General features: G+C 42.6%; 1 protein-coding gene and 1 non-coding gene across 7 annotated transcripts in view; one reads left to right on the forward strand and one right to left on the reverse strand.

Moving 5' to 3' along the window:
- Nucleotides 1–19,036, forward strand: part of LOC142466796 (uncharacterized) — a 361,893-nt gene that overhangs the window by 101,858 nt on the left and 240,999 nt on the right. The gene's annotated exons all lie outside the window — the stretch shown is intronic.
- Nucleotides 9,542–9,625, reverse strand: TRNAL-UAA (transfer RNA leucine (anticodon UAA)). Its single transcript has one exon. It is a non-coding gene; the product is annotated as a tRNA-Leu (tRNA).

Here is a 19,036-nt window from a genome sequence, read left to right on the forward strand (position 1 = left end):
GTCTTTGGCCTTGTTTTGTTGACTTCAGATTATCTAATTACTATTGTATGTATGCTGAAGACTGTGTTGTTTCCAAACTTTCAACTATGTTCTTGTACACGTGAAGTTTTGGAAATGTTAACACTCATAATTAATTGTGTTATAAATATTTATGTTGTAATCGTCTGTTCAGTAATGGTCCACCAGGAGCCAGTTGCTAAGTTTAGAGAAGCTGCCATTGACTTTGCAGCAAAACATTGCATTTGGGTGTGTTAATTGATGTAAGAATTGCATATGCATATTAGTCACATGCAATTATTAAAACACCTAAGTAAGTGCAAACATCTTTCTTGTACGTGTACAGCAGGATTATGTGTAAATTATTACTTACCTTTGCCTTGCTTGGCCATTGTAATTTTGTCCTTTAATCAGTTGTGTGTTCGTTTCTATAACATCTCAGAATGTATAATAATATATATACACACACACACACACACACACACTGAGTGAGTGTGAGTGTGAGTGTGTGAGTGTGTATATATATATATATATATATATATATATATATATACACACACACACACACACACACTGAGTGAGTGTGAGTGTGAGTGTGTGAGTGTGTATATATATATATATATAATATATATATATATATATATATATATATATATATATATATATATATAGTACTATATAAACTGGTATACACAAACTAATACACTTCATGCTTCCTTGTGAAAACACTATTTTAATAATACAGGCCTAATGTTTGAGAAATATCCTAAGTATGAGACTCTAACAGTATTGTGCTTAAACAAATGTTTATTACTTAATTCAATCATGTTTCTCACCATTTAAATAGGTTTCATACAAGGTATACTTAATGCCATCAATGTTGTGTGTACTCCTGCAATATAAAAAAAAATAAAATATAATATATAAATATATATATATTTTTATAAGAGATATATTTATATATATATATATATATATATATACACACGTATTTAAACTCATGCAGACAGGGAGTTAACCAGACTTTCACATACACACAGAAATGTAAGCGGGGAAAAAACATTTCTTTTTGCAGGTGTGTTTTTACTGATATGCCTGGCTAAGAAATATTTTCACACACTGGTCTTTGTTAGTTTTCAAAAAAACACTATGTGAACGCATTCAAAGTCTAGGGATGTTTTTCACAAACGAGATAAAAGAAGGAGAAATGTTTCTCCCACAGTCCCATATCACGAACCACAACTGTTAACCCAATTAGACAAACAAATCCAATTGGCGTTTGAAATAAGGAGTCAAAGTAGTTAGTTTTGTTGACCTTGACAAGGAAAAACAGGAGTTTGTTAGCCATTCAGCACATTCATTTTGATGAGCAAATAACACAGACCTGCACACAGCTTTTGTGCTACTCAGACATGGCTGATGAATTCGTTAACAATATTAATCCCCTTTTAGGGTATAAGTACATGATCTGTGAAGCCATCTTGAACAGTCGCGGACAGAAAGCAAGCACACGCCAAATCGATGATTTCATTCGAGCAAAATATCCTTATTACCAAGACCGTAAGCATGCACGGAATTTTAATTCCTCAATAAGATTCACTTTATCAAGTAATGACTTTTTTGAACGTGACCAGGATAAGCTACAACACACCTATGGTTTCTGGAAGATTGCCCCGGAAAAACAATTTCTCCTGAAAGACGGCACTTATATTGTCGTGAAAGGCATATTTATTCCTAATGGCAATAGCAATGTATCCGCTACTACTGATCCGTTTGAATCGATACGTGCTGCAATATCTGCAGCCTCCATTCCTGAAACCCACATTGTACAAGAACAAAAGTACTATGATTATGTACCAAGCCTTTCAGCTGAAAATGCATTGGAATGGGAACCGGAAGAAATGAACCTACCTCCCGACCAATTATTTGAAGAAAGCAGTGGCGATTCCTATGAGCGCATCCTGGAGGAGATATGTGCCATACTGGATTCAGCGGTTGGGTTAAGCGTGGATGAAAATGCCTTGCATTTCTGGAGCGACCAGTTGCAGCCAGGCGAAGAGTTAATTCTAGAAGAATGGTAAATATAACAATCGTTATGCGTTGACTGCGTTTAAATTTTTTTTTTTTTTGTAACCACCATTTTCACTTTCAATGCGTGGATACAGCGTAACATTGCAGACTGCATAACATGTAGCGATCACAAACAAATTGTTTCCTAATACAATATAGTAGGACCTGAAAGAGTAGTACACATTGCTGACGGAATAAATATACGTACTTTCCTATCCCTTTAAACATATTAGCAACATTTTACCATTACTCTAACACATACCTGTTTTGTTATCATGCAACATCTACAACATTGAAAACCGGGTCCACCACGTATGACGTGGGACCCTTGTCATGGGCCAAGGCGTCCTTAAAAAGGATTAGTGATGTAAGTCCCGCCCCCAAGCGACGTGCGCGCCTCAAAGCCTATTGGCTGTCATGTTTTGTTATAGTAACGGTAACTGCAGTGTGTGATGCGTGCGGCTCAGTGTTTGTAGGCGTACCCTGGGCGTTAGCCGAATGTTAATTGAGTGGGAGGAGTGTTAGCGTGCGTTTCACGCTGGCTTAACATGACGTCACACGTATTGCATTTGCGCATTGTGTTATCGGCCGTGCTTTCTGTTCAAACACGTCTGTTTAAAAAGAATACAGATGTACTCGTTTAGAACGAATGTAGTTTCGTCTTCATTGTATTTGAAATAAAGATGTTATGTTTACTGGTATTTTCAACATGTATTGAACGCACAACGTACGCTTTGTTTTGCGCATGCGCTAACAGTTAGTGGAGCCAAGCGTGAAGTGCGTGCGCACACAAAGATGTGCGCGCACATCTTTCAGTATACAGGCAACGTTCACTTCTTATACATAGTTATGCCTGCTACAAATTTAAAGAAACATTACATACTGATGAACAGTTTTACTTCTAACATATAAGTGACTGACGTGTGTATCTACACAATCATATAGAGCTGCGTAACGCGTTGTCACGGATGCATATCTAGTAAGGTGCCATCTTTGACCATCATGTGTTTGCTGTATTTCAGAGATGTCGGGGAAGATACAATCGGATCAATGTATGATTTCAGAAGAGTCTACCTTTATATGAGATGATTGTGAGGAGGAGCCACCGACTACTATACTACATATGGAACTAATTTTATATTGCTTGCAGCGCTTATTAACAAACAATTAAAAATGTGATACCCTTATGCCTATATTGCATAAGCACTTAATTAACATAATGATGTTGCAAAAGAGTGCCTCATGAATTTTTATTGAGTGTTCTTTAATGACTACTAACATTTTATGACATGGTGTGTTTTATATATAACAACCATTCCCACTCTGCTAACACATTTGTGTATTCTAATATGTAATGGAACGTATGACTGTCGAAACTATGTAACAATAATAATAATAATATGAGCATGTTCATGTATAGGGCTGCTAGTTGTACGCAGCGATTTACAGACACATGTTTCAGCCTGAGGTCCCTGGCCCGTGGAACGTACAAATGTTTTTTTGCCGCATGAGGCACAGGGAGATAAAGTGACTTGGCCAAGGTCACAAGGAGCCCACACCGGGAATTGAACCAGACTCCCCTGCTTCAAACTATCAGTGCCAGTGTGTGTCTTTACTCACTGAGCCACTCCTTCTCCCAATGTAAAGGACACTTACAACCAAGTAGCCATTTATTTTTAAAATCTCTTGTTACATGGGTATGTAGATAAAATGGTTTGGGACTGTAGCAAATAATGTTACTGGCCAGATGTTATGGTCCCCTCCAATGCATGATGTTCTGAATATGACATCACCATCATGTTATGAAGTACGTTTCTGTGTATATTTCATTAACCTAACTAACTATAGTTTACTGTGTTTATTAATCGTTTAGAAATACATAGTATAGTCAATATGATGATATAAGCTACCATAATAAAGCTGGTGTTATCATTTGTCGGTGTTATACATGGATCCTACACCAATTGATAGAGACACAAACAGTTGTCTTAAAAAGTGTGTCTATGCTAGTGATGAATGTGCTCCCGTAAGTAAACAAATAAGTACAGTTATCCCCTTTTCTCCAAACACCTCTATATTACATTAATGGAAATTATAAGGAAACATACATAAAATGTGATGAAATGTGAGTAATCATTTTGTAATACAATGCACATGAAAGCTCAAGAGTAGCTAAATGCATATACATGATACAGAAAGTACATATATGTAACATTTGTGTTTAAACCAATATGTTGGGTTTTTAGTTCCAATAATTATAGGAAGATTGAGGTAGCCACATCTTATGAGAGATGTCAGCAAATATACATACCATGATCAGTCATACTGGAGATATACCTATAATGCAAAGGAACAATATATAAATTGCAAACATTGACATGCCATCTTCAGTACCGTAAACAACACAGCAAAGTGTGTATTTGGTGTTAAATGTACAACACCATGTATATTTCATGACATTCAAAATGTAAATCAGCCTGGTGTACACATCATATGGATGTACATGTTACACTGCACCAATAACATTGTATGTAAGCATACTAGAAGCATGAATGATTATGGGCATAATATGTGTTTTGTCTTAGCATAAGGAATAACACAATGCTAAAATATTATTGCTTTGTTACCCAAGTTGTATTCACATACACACAACTAAAGTACAATTGAAGAGGGATTATATAACCTGTGCAACAATAACATACCGGTGCCACATCCCTTTGTGCACACAGCAGAGAAAAGAAAGGTGTGCAACCCATATTCATCTGTGTCCTAACAGAAGGTTATATAAAGAAACATTATTGTTAATATAACATAATTAAACTATAAAAGTAGTACTAGGAACATATGAGTTTGTACTTACAAGAAAAAAATGAATTGATGAGATTCTGTCGTGTCTGGCCACCACTGGCTGTTTGTTCATTTTCAGCAGCTACATGGGTGGGATGCTCGTCTACCAAAGCCTCAGCTAGGTCTGACTGTACATTGTGCCTGAGTGCAACATTGTGCAAAATGCAACAGGCAAGGATAATATCAGACACTTTTTGAGGCTTGTATAGAAGAGCCCCACCAGTTCTGTCCAGACACCTAAACCTGGTCTTGAGTAGGCCAAATGTCCTCTCTATAACAGATCTTGTAGATATATGGGCTGCATTGTACCTGTCCTCTGCTTCAGTTTGAGGGTTTAGCACCGGAGTCAAGAGCCACGGCCTAATTCCGTATCCTGAGTCACCTATAATGAATGGAGCACACATAAGCTGACATTAGTGATCAAATTGTACAATGCCAACATTCCTAAATCAACATGTGTTTTGTGTTAGAACATGTAAATATGTACTCACCCAGCAGCCAACCAGGTTCAAAATGTCCCTCTTCGAACGCATGGAAGACTGAAGAGTTCCTCAGGATAGAGGAATCGTGACTGGAACCAGGGAACTTGGGTACCACATGCATTATCCTCATCGTGGCATCACATACCACCTGTACATTGAGTGAATGGTAGTGCTTCCGATTGCGGTACACATGCTCACTCTGACTAGGTGCAATCAAAGCAACATGTGTGCAATCGATTGCACCCAGCACAGATGGTATCCCTGCTATATTATAAAAGCCAGTCCTGACTTCCAGCCACTCTGTTGCCTCTGTAGGAAAATGAATATAATTCCTAGCGCGTCTATTGAGTGCATAGAGAAACTGGGTCAAGGCCCGCGAGAATGTAGATTGCGAGACCCCGCCCACTATGCCCACAGTTGTCTGGTATGACGCGGAAGCAAGATAATGTAATGAGCACAGCATTTTAACAAGCCCAGGGACTGCACGACCTCTGGCTGTGAAAAAATCTAAATCCCCCCTTATCTCCTCATAAAGAGCTAAGATTGCTGCTGAACTCAAACGATAGCGACTTACAATCTCCTCCTCACTCATCCCATCTAACAGGGTTCTCTCCCTGTACACACGCGGACGAGGCACAAGTTGTCTCCTCTGTCTTCTCCTCTGATCTCCTGTCCCTCTACCTGTCCCTCGGCCTGTCCCTCTCCCTGTCCCTGTCGTATCCGCGTCACTGTCACTGTCCCTCGGTGTGTCCCTACCTTGCCCTATATCATTCTCTTGATCAGCAAGCATGTCATAGAAAAGAATGTTCCTGCGTCTCCTAAACATTCGCAACATTTTGAAATGAGTAGCTGTGAATGAGCAGGTAATGTGCGTCCTTTAAATAGGTATGTGATGATGTCAGGTGACATAGTAAAATGCAAGGTGTTACGTTAACATAATAAAGTACTTCTGTGGCAAGCTGTGTGCACTTGTTGTTCTAAGTATTTGTTGTGTGTATTCTGCAGGGAATGATGATATTTGGCAATGATGTGACGTGAAGCTTTGTACAAAGATTGCTTGCAAATAAATAGTTGCATGTGCAATGCATGTAACACTTGTGAACGCAAGAGTCAGTCATGTAATGAGACAAAAAGGCTGAGATTGACGTGGGAAAAGTTTTGTGTAACATGTGTAATTATCCATGTTATTGTGACATGTTGGCAACAATGAATAGTCGTGTGCATATGCATGCATTTGTGTAAGGAGGATAGTTGGTATAGAATGAGTTTACAAGGTGTCCCAATGATGAATTACTGTACATGTGTGTATAAGTTAGGTTGAAGTGCTTGTAATGCAACGGTTACAATGTAAACATGCAATGTGATTGAGCGTCCAATAAGTGACGTCATGAAAATAGGGAGGACCCAAAAGTATATGTAAACATGAGAAGACAGATGTACATGAACGTTTAAAGATGCGTGTCACATTACAAGCATTGTGTAATGTAAAGGAAGATGAATATACTGTGTATGTGTGACATGTGTAACATCATGTAAATAATTGTCGCTGAGTTGAGTAAAATGTGTGATATGATGTGAGGTTCTCCTTTAAGAGTGTAGTATAGTATTTTCCCTTGCCACATCATCACATGATGAGTAATGTGACCTGCAAATGCTGAAAACATGTAAAAGTCGAATGTTATGCAAATAAGACACATCAGCTGTGACACAATGCAGGGAATGCCCCCACACTGTAATGCAAATCCCCCTTGTATTGTGAGCAATGAAACGTAAACAGTACTATACTGTTATACGTCCCCGCTCCATTGACTTCCATTGATGTACAGAAGATTTTTTTTTTCTAAGTGCCGTTCCGGCAGCCTTAGCGATCGTTCTCCCGTCCAAACTGCCAACTTTAGTTGGCGGGAGAAATCGGCCATAACATCTCAATTTCGTAGTGCCGATCAGCCCCGATAAGCTGTTTTTTTTTGTTGAATCCAGCCGATTTAAAAAAGTGGCGATCAGTGTCGAAAACAGGCTTATCGGCAGGCGACTGGCCATAACCAAATTATCGGCTCCGAAACCTGGCGATATGAAGCACTTATCGGCGCTTACTGAATCTCAAACCCAATTTTGGCTATAACATGGCCATATTTCCCTTATCAACGCTTACTGCATGAGGCCCTATGCCCCACATTAGATTTATTGAGGGTATACCCACTACATTTAATGACGCTGATCTTTTTCCCCCTGGTAAAGTGAATTTGACAATCGTTGATGACTTGATGGAAGCAGCCAGTGAGAGCTCTGAAATTGAAAAAGCATTCACCAAACATGCATCACAGAAACCTCAGTATCATGTACCTCGTACAAAATGTTTTTTGCCATGGTAAAAAAAGCAGAACCATAAATTTAAACACTAAATATATGGTTCTTTTTAAAAATCCAAGGGATAAATTACAAATTAACACCTTAGCTCGTCAAATGTATCCTGGTAAATCACACTTCTTTTTAGAGGCTTTTGAAGATGCCACACGGTCCCCCTATGGTTTTTTGTTAGTAGATTTAAGAGCCACGACCCCTGATGAGTACCGCTTAAGAACCGGTATCTTTCCGCCTGACAACCCCACAGTTTATGTTTTAAAAAAAAAAAAACGGTTCTAAAAAGAGATAATTATCTGTATAAATTCTCATTACTTGTAGCCGCAACGCTGTTGTAAACATGTCTAACCGACTACGCCGCAATTGGCATACTTTAAAAGCATTAATAAGGGCTTCACCAAAGCAAAGAAAAGTTATTCTGTGTTCAGCGTCTAATGATTTAGTCACTGCCATATGCGAGATAGCCCTCAATGCTCTAAAAGGTAAAATACCTTTATCAAAGCGGCAAATTGGCATACTTAAAAAGTGGCGTAAAATTATAAAAAAGCTGAGCGATAAAAAATTTACAATTGTAAAAAAGAAACGCCTGGTGAAGCAGTCCGGTGGCTTTATTGGCTCTCTTTTGGGTTTTGCTATACCTTTGCTGACTGGCCTTCTCACTAACCGCTAATGGAATATGCTGAGAAAATGTACCTGGTCCCCAAACAAGATATGGATCGTTTACAGCGCCCCCCACAGCGAGAGGGTGACATACGTGAAGTTGCCATGCATCGCATAGATACAGACATTAATGCGATCTTAAATAGCAATAATTTATCAGAGGATGAAAAGATAAAAAGATACACTACTGTTCTGCAGAAATACTTGGTGCATGCTAAACAGAGCGAAGGGGAGAAGAACCGCATAACCCTTTTAATGCCTACTGATGAAACAGCCTCTCACCCTTTACACTTCCAGGATATTGCCTCATCAGATACGTCTGACAATTTGATTCGTGAGGTTGTTACTAATGTGAATGTCCGCTTCAAGAAAAATGCAGAGTTATTGCTCAGTAAAATGTTTCAGGCTAAACATATTACAAGCTGGAATGACAAAGGGGAGTTTATTTATAAAAAACAGGTTATACCTGGCTCTAATTTACTGGATTTGGTACGCGGTGTTACACAAAGTCACACTGTTACAAAGCGTAAAATACCACAGGGATGGAGCCCTTTTCTGTCTGCGATGGCTGAACTGAATATCCCCTCATCGGTTGTGGGTAATGCGACAAATAGAGAAAGCCTGGATCGCTTAAAAATACGGGCCCCCGATACAACGCCCCCTCCTTCATCAACCCTTTTACCTCCTCAGAAAAGAACCGCTGATTTGCGTTACAGTTCTTTAAGTGCCCCTGGCTTAACATCACCGCCGGGGTATTTACTAAACAAGAGGAGGGGTAGTCTATTAATGCCGTCGGCTGACTGGTTGAAACTGTAAATAAGATGTTTAATTTTTTTCCCTCTGTAAAATAAGACATTGTATTGCTGTCCCCCTATACTATGTATCGTACTAACTTAACGACTCTAGATGAATTTAGTCTATTAAGGCCTTAACTGCCGTTTAATACCTTATTTACTTTTTTACTTGTAAATATGACGTAATTATTTCCTGCTTGAAAACTGTTGTATCTTTTAAAAATAAAATAAGCAATTTTTGACTCATACAATTGTGCTTTTTATTTTTATGTATCCCCTGTTACGTCTAACACAAACTCTATACAAATAAAAAAATATATAAAAAGATTATGTCTGGGGTGGGATTCGAACCCACGCGGACATACGTCCATTGGATCTTAAGTCCAATGCCTTAAACCACTCAGCCACCCTGACACTTGAGGGTTTAGCCTCTTAAAGCCGTATTCTGTCTGAATTTAAAAAAATGCTACGCCCTCTTTTCAACGTCTTTTGAACTTTTCTGACATGCGCACTGCGTTATTTCAGAATAAACATGTCCAGACATGCCCCAGTATGAAAAAAAAAATGTTCGGGCATGCCCCAAACGCCTATAAACATGCCCGGACATGCCCCGCGTATGTATACGCCCCCTCCAATCTACGTAAACAGTACGCACCAATCACAAAAAAGAATAAAAAATACACATCATAATAAAAAATGGAGTCAGGGGGATGTCAACCGCGGTTTTTTGGCTTAGGGGGCGTCAACTGCGTTTTTTTGGCGTAGGGGGCGTCAACCGCGTTTTTTTGCGCAGGGGGCGGCAACCTAAAAAAAATTGCGCAGGGGGCGGGGACGGATACGGAAGGGGAGGGACCGGATACGGAAGGGGCGGGACATAGGGCGGGTTTAAGGCCAAAAGGGGGCAGGGCTTAGGGGAAAAGGGGGCGTGGTACCTGTCAAAAAAAGTTTGATATAATGTAGGCCTCCCTACTACTAACTCTGCTTTGAATTGGACTACTCTGCTTTCTCCTGCCCTTGAACCTTGCTTACGGATTCTACTATGCTGCTTTCTCCAATCCTTGAACACTGGCTTACGGACATCACCACGCTGCTCTCCAATATCCCTGAACTCTTGCACACGGACATAACTACCCGAACTCTGGCATCCTGGACGTTGCAAGTATACGTTAACCCTTTCTCAACAGGCCCGGCAATGTATTACCACACTCCGGGCACGCCCTCACTGCTGTGGGTGCATGTTATAACCTTACCCACCTCAGTACTGGGGACTGGCCAGGTCTGCGGGCATACAGGCGTTACACCATCCACATAATGGTAAACTAATACACATTTAAACTTACATGAATTGTGAGACGAGATTCGTTGTGTATTTCATCAGATGCCCTTGCGGGCTGTATTACATAGGCAAAACTAGCCGTATGTTTAAAGAACGCATGGCTGTTTATAGGTCTACGATTAGGAAAGCGCTTATGGATTCGAACACAGGGGAGGACTACAAACTTCTTCCTGTGGCAAGACACTTTAAACAGGAGAAACACAGTTTGTCAACACTTAGATGCATGACCATCCTACAAGCTGTCACCTCGTCCCGAGTTGGAGACCGGAGTAGACTGTTGCTGCAGTTGGAGTCTAAAATGATACATGACCTTAAAACTATGTCCCCTTTTGGCCTTAATGAGGACTTCAGAAATGGGTGTTTCATTTGAGCAATTCAATTTTTTTAGTGTTCCCTATATGATCATTGTGTTGTTTTTCTCTGGTTTGGCTTGACCTAATCCTGGGCTTTCACTATATGCGACTCATTCATGTTTGACTTATGTTATGTATGTCCCCTTTAAATCTGTCTTTCCATCCCTTTTTTCCCACCTCTCCCTTTCCCCCTCCCCCTCCTTTTTCCACCTTTCCCTTCCCTCCCCCCTCCCCTTCTTCCCCCTGTTCTTCCTTCCCTGTTCTCTCCCTCTGCCCAACCTTGGTGTTTTACTTATGTAGCCCTGCTTCCTATAGAACGCAGGCCACTACCATATGCTGTATTACCTGTAGGCTCTTAATCACATATGAAAATTAAAACATGTTTGTATAGAGGGGCATGGTATAAACAGTCCAGGACCAGCCCCTGTGAGCAAACCAATAGAATCTTCCTCAGTTATAGGAAGATAGTAACAATACTCCACCTTAATGTGGGCTAACTCGCTTTGAAAATCCCCTATGTATAACTCCAGACTAGGAGGCCCATCACGTCTAATGAAATCCTTTTAACAATAAATCAATAGACCTGGGAAAATACAGGCTAATGATGCTAGATCTGGAGGGGAGATTAACTAAAAGCCGACAGGTCAGATAGTGTAAATCTGTGTGATGTCAGTAGACCACTTAGAGGGTGGGTAGAAAATAACTCCAGAACAGGGTGAAGTCAGCAGAAAAGAAAAATACTTGAAAATAAATATATCACATAAGGTGAATACATGGCCACACATACAGTAGTGTATGAAAATACAAATAGTAATTGAATACGTGGCTAGATGGTGTTAAAGTTCTGCAAAAGGGCAAGCACCAAATGTGCTTAACAGTTGCCCTGAGGCACGGTTCAAAGACCGTATCCAGTTATAGCCTCAATACCTAGCTAATAGTTAAGCGCAGAGATCACTAACATAGTCTCCTTACTTGAAACCAATGACAGACACAAGGCAAACAGGATCAATCTTAATTCCTGGTGAGTGCATGGGGTGTCAAGCACACTAAAGAGTTAATAGTGTTGTGTCGCCATACATCAAAGTATACACAGTACATGAGCAGCTAATGCTGTCAGAGTAAGTATATATCATACCCCAGACCCTGCCCCTTGCTGTTGGGGACTATGCCATATATCCTTATATCCTGCACAGGTACTTAAATGCTACAGTGGTGGCTAGATGGACAGGGAGGCAGATTATATACTGCAGTGTAATCCCCGTTCCCTAGACATAATCATCTGGCAAGCTAATTGGATGTGTATACTTAGCTCCAGGATGCTGTCTGTGGTAATAGCCGCTTCACTGGTTCCCCGAGTGAAGGGGGATAGAGGCAGGATGCCGAAAAAGAAGTGTCCCGGTTTCAAGGCAGCCACTACAGCTGCGGAGACGCCATCTTGGGTGCGGTGACATCACCACGTTCTGGTCACCTGACGCACGTTTTGCGCGTGATCGCGCTTTCTCAAAGGTGCAGGCACGTTGTAGACGTGCATATTAAATAGCTATTGGTTGCCGTAGCAACTGTCGGGGGAGTGTCCCCCTATGTCGCCTGCTGGACTAGCTGCCGCAATGTCAGTCTCGCAGCCTTCTGATTGATATCAGTGTTAACGTGGCCTGCGTGTGTGTTGGGAGTCATTACCCTAATTAGATGTACGCAGCAGAGGCCAATGTTAACCACATACTGATCGAGTGAAGTGTGTAAGTGATGCATGGGTTCAAATGAAAACAGCAGCAAATCGGATATAGTATATCCAGCTGGTATACCAGCAATGATTTAGGAGATGATACCAGAAAATAAATAATAAATAATAAAAGCGTTACCATAGTGCCTGAGATACATATGGCGGGTAGATTCAGATCCCTCTATATCCCCCATAGTGTAATGTACTGCACTCTGTGCAGGGGAGGGTGGGGGGGGGGAAATGAGGGAGTTGGAAGTAGGGAAAGAGAGTGAGAGAGATGGGTGGCCAAATCTCTGTCTGCAGAGGGGAATGAGAGGTTCCAATACACCCTGCGGTTGAGTAACTAGAATTTAAGGACAAGGTTACCCAGGGGAAGGTGAGAACTAAAAGGACGAAAATAAAATAGAATCAAAGGGGGGCGAAAGTAGGGCCAGACCGCACGCATAAGTACGCTGCCCGCTATAGATTGTAGTGGGACTGGAGAGCGTACGTCTCTAGTGCGGATGAGAGACTTGTACATATATGTGAATGGGAATACTGGGAATTTCAGATAAATGGGGAAAAAAGAAATTCCTCATTCAGTCCCTTAGGGGCCAGGGTACCCAGGGTGTAGATCCACCGAGATTCACGCCTCAGAATCTCGTTGTCCCAGTTTCCTCCTCTACTGTGATTGAACACAGCCTCAATCCCTACAAATTTGATAGCTGTAGATAGTCCCTGATGTTGGTTATGGACGTGGTTCGCTACAGGAGTATCACGGTGGTTGCGAATATCCCCTATGTGCTCAAGAATTCTGTGCCTTAGCTGTCGTTTAGTCTTACCGATATACTTTTTGTTACAGACACAGACAATCTGATACACCACGCCCATGGTTCTACAGTTAATAAACTGACGGATATTAAAACTGTGTGTATTGTTCCAGTTATGAAAGGTCTTGGTGGGAGTGCAGAAGGAGCTTGCGGTACATTTGTGACATTTGAAGAAGCCCACGGATCTGTTGGCCAACCACGTGCCTATAGATGGTCTTTGATAGTGGCTGTGTACCAGCAGATCCCGGAGGCTTGTGGCTCTTCTGCTTACCAATGTTGCCCTATCCTGGAGGACCTCTCTCAAATCCACATCTTCGCGTAATACGTGCCAGTGTGTGTTCATAATGTTGGTAATTTCTGGCCATTGGTTGTTAAACGTACCAATAAAACGTATTACTTGTTTGTCAGTGGGTGATTCCACCTTCTCATCTAACAGGGTCTTCCTATCTGTAAGCCTAGCTCTTTGATAAGCTCTCCTGATTGCCCTATTGCTATATCCCCTTTCCTGGAATCTTAATTTCATGGCTATAGCCTGTGTCTCGAAGTCCTCGTTAGATGAACAGTTCCTCCTCAGGCGTAAGAACTGGCCAGTAGGTATACCCCTTAACAAATGTTTAGGGTGGTGGCTATCAGCTCTGAGGAGGCTGTTCGTGGCCGTGGACTTCCGGTGAAGAGACGTGGCTAAGGTCCCATGTGTGGTCTTAGAGATCAGGAGATCAAGGAACGTGATGTTCACCCGATCTACCTCCGTGGTTAATCTGAGGTTGAGGGGGTTGGTGTTCAACTCACCAATGAACGTGTCAAGATGCGTCTTAGTGCCCTGCCATAGGACAAAGATGTCGTCAATATACCTTATCCACAAGAGAATGTGTGAGGTATACTGACGAAAACGCTCCTGGAATACCACCTCCGCCTCCCACCAGCCCAAGTAGAGATTGGCATAGGTGGGGGCGCAGGTGGTTCCCATTGCTGTGCCACGGAGTTGGTGGTAAAGTTTACCATCGAAGATGAACACGTTATGCGTTAAGATAAATCTCAAAAGGTCTAGTACCAGTATGTTATGGTTACTAAATTCGCAAGACCTTTTGTTAAGATAGTATTCTACAGCCTGGATGCCTCTCTCATGTATTATAGAAGTATACAATGACTCCACATCCAGGCTGACGAGTAACGTGTCCTCCTCGATAGCTACTTCCCTGAGTTTATTGAGGGCGTCCTTGGTGTCCCTCAAATATGAAGGTAGTGTAACCACAAAGGGTCGAAGCACCTTATCGACATAGACACTACATTGTTCAGTTAGGTTAGAAATTCCTGAAACAATGGGGCGTCCTGGTGGTGCTATTAGACTCTTATGCACTTTGGGGAGAGAGTCAAATGTGGCCATCCTCGGATTCTTGTTGAGGAGTGCCAAACTCTCTTGTTTAGAGAGGGCCTTAGTGTAAACGCCTGAGTCTAAGATGAGTTTCAGGTCACGTAAATAGATGTTGGTAGGATCTGTTCTCAAAATAGCATAACAGTCGCGGTCAGATAACAGGCGCAAGTTCTCTTTGTCATAGTCAGTGGTGTTGACTACCACAATGTTGCCCCCTTTATCTGAGGGTTTAATCGTGATCTTCGGATTTTGCTTTAACTCTGACAGAGATTGTCTCTCCAAGTTATTCAGATTGGTAGGGGAGGGTCTAGGTTTGAGATGTTCAATATCGGCAGTGACTAAGCCGATAAAGGTAGCAACGTTGTGACATGTCTCAAGTGCCGGTGTAAATCTTGATTTGGGTTTCAGAGTCGTGAATGGGCCTTCGCCCAACGACCTGAGGGATTCCTCTTCCAATGTTGCTAAGGTGTTAATGGCCTCTAGGTATTGATCATCAAAGTCTTCCTGACCTGCTGCCCTAAGTTGGTTCTGGGCCCTTCTCTTGAAGAACTTGTGTAGTAATAGTTTGTGGCCAAAAAAGTATGTATCTTTAATCCAGTGAAACCTGGAGAAATCCTCAGTGGGAGAGAATGACAGTCCCTTTTGCAGGACTGTCATCTGGCCCTCGCTCAAGGCTACATCAGACAAATTTACCACCTGACTAAAATCATCGGTGACATTCACTGTCGGCGTCGACGTGATCGTCGCTTTGATCCCCCCCTGTAGCCCCAGGTGTCTCTGTCTCGCAGCCCACCCCATCTGGCCTCTTCGGGTCTTACTTGGTCTAGGGGTGGTGGGTAGCGGGGGTCCTGGTCTAAAAAACCTACCCTTGAAGTGTCAACTGGTCCCTGATCTCCTCTTCCCCCACCGTCACTCTCCTCATTGGAAGTATCCCAATCGGTCGAGGACTCTGGGTGGTGGAAGCGAACTTTTTTGTTCTCCTTCTTTTGTTTATATATTTTACCTTCCTTAAAGTCCTTGGAGTCACGGATATATTTCCGCTGCTTTCTTTCTTTTAACTCTCGTGTGAATCTACCTATCGTGTCTTCCAGTTTATTCTCTAGGTTGATAAACTCTGAATTCCCTCGCCATTTCTCAGCATCATTACGTTGTTCTGCTAGTTCTGCATTTACAACTGATAGTGTATTATTGTCTGTTTCGACTAATAATTTCATTAAAGAGGCAGAGCAAATGCCTAAAATCTTGTTCCACTTGATGAGAAATTCGGGGTCAGTATGTGGAGTGGAGGGAGGAAGATCAACTCGTAGGCCTCTGGGAATGAGGTCGGTTGATATATAGTTCTCTAAGCTCGCTACCTCCCACCACAACTTGGCCCGCCGTTTATATGTTTTTTCCAAGCCGGAAAAATAGGTGTTAATGCTGGTGACCCCGGTGATAGATAAATCTCCATCAAGTGAAAAGACATTAGCCGCCTCTGTCTTCCATGCTGCAGTCTTCTTGGACTTCTTTGCTAAGGCTACTAACCCCTTCAGATTTAGTATCAGCAGCCTTAATCATACAAAGACTGTTGATGTTTTAGTTAAAAGGGCATCCATACCAAGGGTGAGCACCTTGTTCTGTAGGTATCTGTGATTGATTGCCTTAGCAATTTGGCCCACAGTTAGTTGATGTAGTGTACTTTTAACCATCTTCCGTTTATAAGTATTTAGGAAGATATTTTGGTTTGTCATTAGGGTCTGGCCCTGGATTTTTTGTACCATGCCCCTCTATACAAGTATTATTTTATCATTGTATGTTTGATTAAAAGGTTTTTAATTAATTAACCATATCATATTCATTGATCGATCTGAGTGCATTCAAGGGGGAATCTTTTGTTTGTTTGTTTATATTGATCTTAGTCCTCTTTTGCACCTGTTTCCGGTCTTATTACTTATTTATACTTATTCATTATACTTTAGCTGATGCGGGAGCTTCCCTTGTCCTTTCCCCCTTCCCTTTCTCCCTCCCTTCCCTGATTTTTAGATAAGTCTTCCCACCCTCACGTGAGTCAGATATCTATAGGTGTAAGTGTGACTGCGCAGCCACTGTGTCCCAAATGAAACGATGGTACCGTTGGTGCACTTGGAGAATTACCTGCCGGGTACTCCGGTACCCGGTACTGCTACAACTCTTCACAAAGGATCCGCGAGGGGTAGATGTCGTCCTCTCTCCCACATGGAAGTCCAGGGCAATCCCACCCGGACACGTGCGGCTTGCTAGCGGGGTCTGAGCCCAGACCTCCCGCCAATTAGAACAGTCCTGGTTATGATCGTGCGGCACTAAGGGGATTCGGAACCTCACTATGGCAAGTCCCTAGCTCCGCTTGTCTCTACTGGGACTCAGGACCTAACTGGGCCTGCGGCAAGCGGCCTATATAGGGGGCGGTTGGTCTCCCCTACACCGAAGCTCCGTCTCCTCTCCAGCCAGCTCTGACCCAACATGCGCGCAACCACCTCATTTTCCTCCTCAAACTCCCAGCTCATTGGCTCAGCTCTGTCACGGGGACCCGCGGGGGCTGATGGGACCTGTGTCTCGCTACCTCTCTCCAATCGGAACTCTCCTCCTTCACGGGCTTTGGTACTCTTGCCTGCGCATGCGCAACCTCTGGCTAGGTTAGATCTATACTGGTGCCAACCAAAACATGGTGTCTTGCATGACGCGGAGCCTCCGTGTCGGTGTGCTCCCTAATGCAGCGCACCCTCCCCTACAACAAGGGTGAGAAGGAGATCCCGGCTACATCCTCCCCCCTGTGGATTCCAACGTCCCCGCTTGGACAACACATAACTGACACAACATTATATAATGAAAAATGTCTAATACACGTTCTTCTCTAAATCAGCTTGTACATCTCGCTAAACATCACAATAACTGATTGCACTCAATTGCGAGCCCACTGCTGAGCCTCATAGTGGGGTGCCCCAAACTGATCGTAGGCCATCCTCATTGGAGGTTGCCCATTTCTCTGACTCCTCCTTAACAGCTGTTCGGTCACTCCCGTGGGAGAGTGACTGTCTGCATCTAGTACGTTGAGCTCTTCCCTTGAGGGGCTGCTGTTCTCTACTTGCTCGTGGGTACGAAGCATGGGCTCAGCGGGTCTAACACTGAATTTTCCAGAGCCACCTCCTGGGGTGTTCGCTCCCTGAGCCCTTTACCCGAAGCTCCACCGGGAGGTGCTCTCTGTTGAGGGCCCCTTTGAGAGGTTCCCTCTTGTGGATCTTCCAGAACATCGGAGTTCCCTGACTCTTCTTCTGATGACATTTCTCCATCCAAGGGAGAGGCCGGCCACACGAAATCACCTTCCTCTACTTGGGGAATAGGGAGCAAATGATTACGATACCAGGTTTTCACCCAGCCCTCCGAGTCTTTGATGCGGTAGACCGGAAGAGCGGGCATTTGAGAGGCTACCTCATACACCCCCTCCCGCCATCAGTCGGCCAGTTTATGTTTCCCTGGTACCCCCAGATTACGGAGAAGTACTGCATTGCCAGGTTTAATGTCTCTGTGTTTCACTTTATGATCATACCGCCTTTTATTTCCGGCATTCAGTTTTTCAGTGGATCTTTCGGCTTGTTCGTATGCCCTCTGTAGGTTCTCTTGCAATCTCTGTACATAGCGGAAGTGGGTAGTATTATGTACTCCATCGGTGGAGACTCTCAAATGTATGTCCACAGGCAGTCTAGCTTCCCGGCCAAACATGAGGAAGTATGGCGAGAACTCGGTAGAATCGTGTCGTGTACAATTGTAAGCGTGGACTAGGGTTTCCACATGGCAACTCCATTTAGTCTTTTCCACTCCTGTTAACGTGCCTAACATGTCTAGCAGGGTGCGGTTGAACCGTTCCGGCAGTGCATCCCCTTCGGGGTGGTAGGGCGTAGTACGGGACTTTTTGATATGTAAGAGGTTTTCTTTTCTTGGGGTTGAGGAGGAGCGCAGGATAAGTTCGTGATATGTGAAAAAATAAAAATATATATAGTGCAGATGGTAGATCACTGCTAAAAAGATAATCAATAAATGAAATGAACTCACAAAAATCGTATTGTATTACTGCATGTCAGAGATCCATCTCTCTCTGACTGGAGCCCTTTGTGTAGCTGGGGTCAGGATGCCTCTCAGTGGAGTGGATGATATGCAAGTGAAAGAAACCACAAATAGTGCATACTGTATAAACTATAAATATGTATTAGTCACAAATATTA

The sequence above is a fragment of the Ascaphus truei genome, chromosome 15, assembly GCF_040206685.1.
Source record: "Ascaphus truei isolate aAscTru1 chromosome 15, aAscTru1.hap1, whole genome shotgun sequence".
Taxonomy (NCBI): Eukaryota; Metazoa; Chordata; class Amphibia; order Anura; family Ascaphidae; genus Ascaphus; species Ascaphus truei.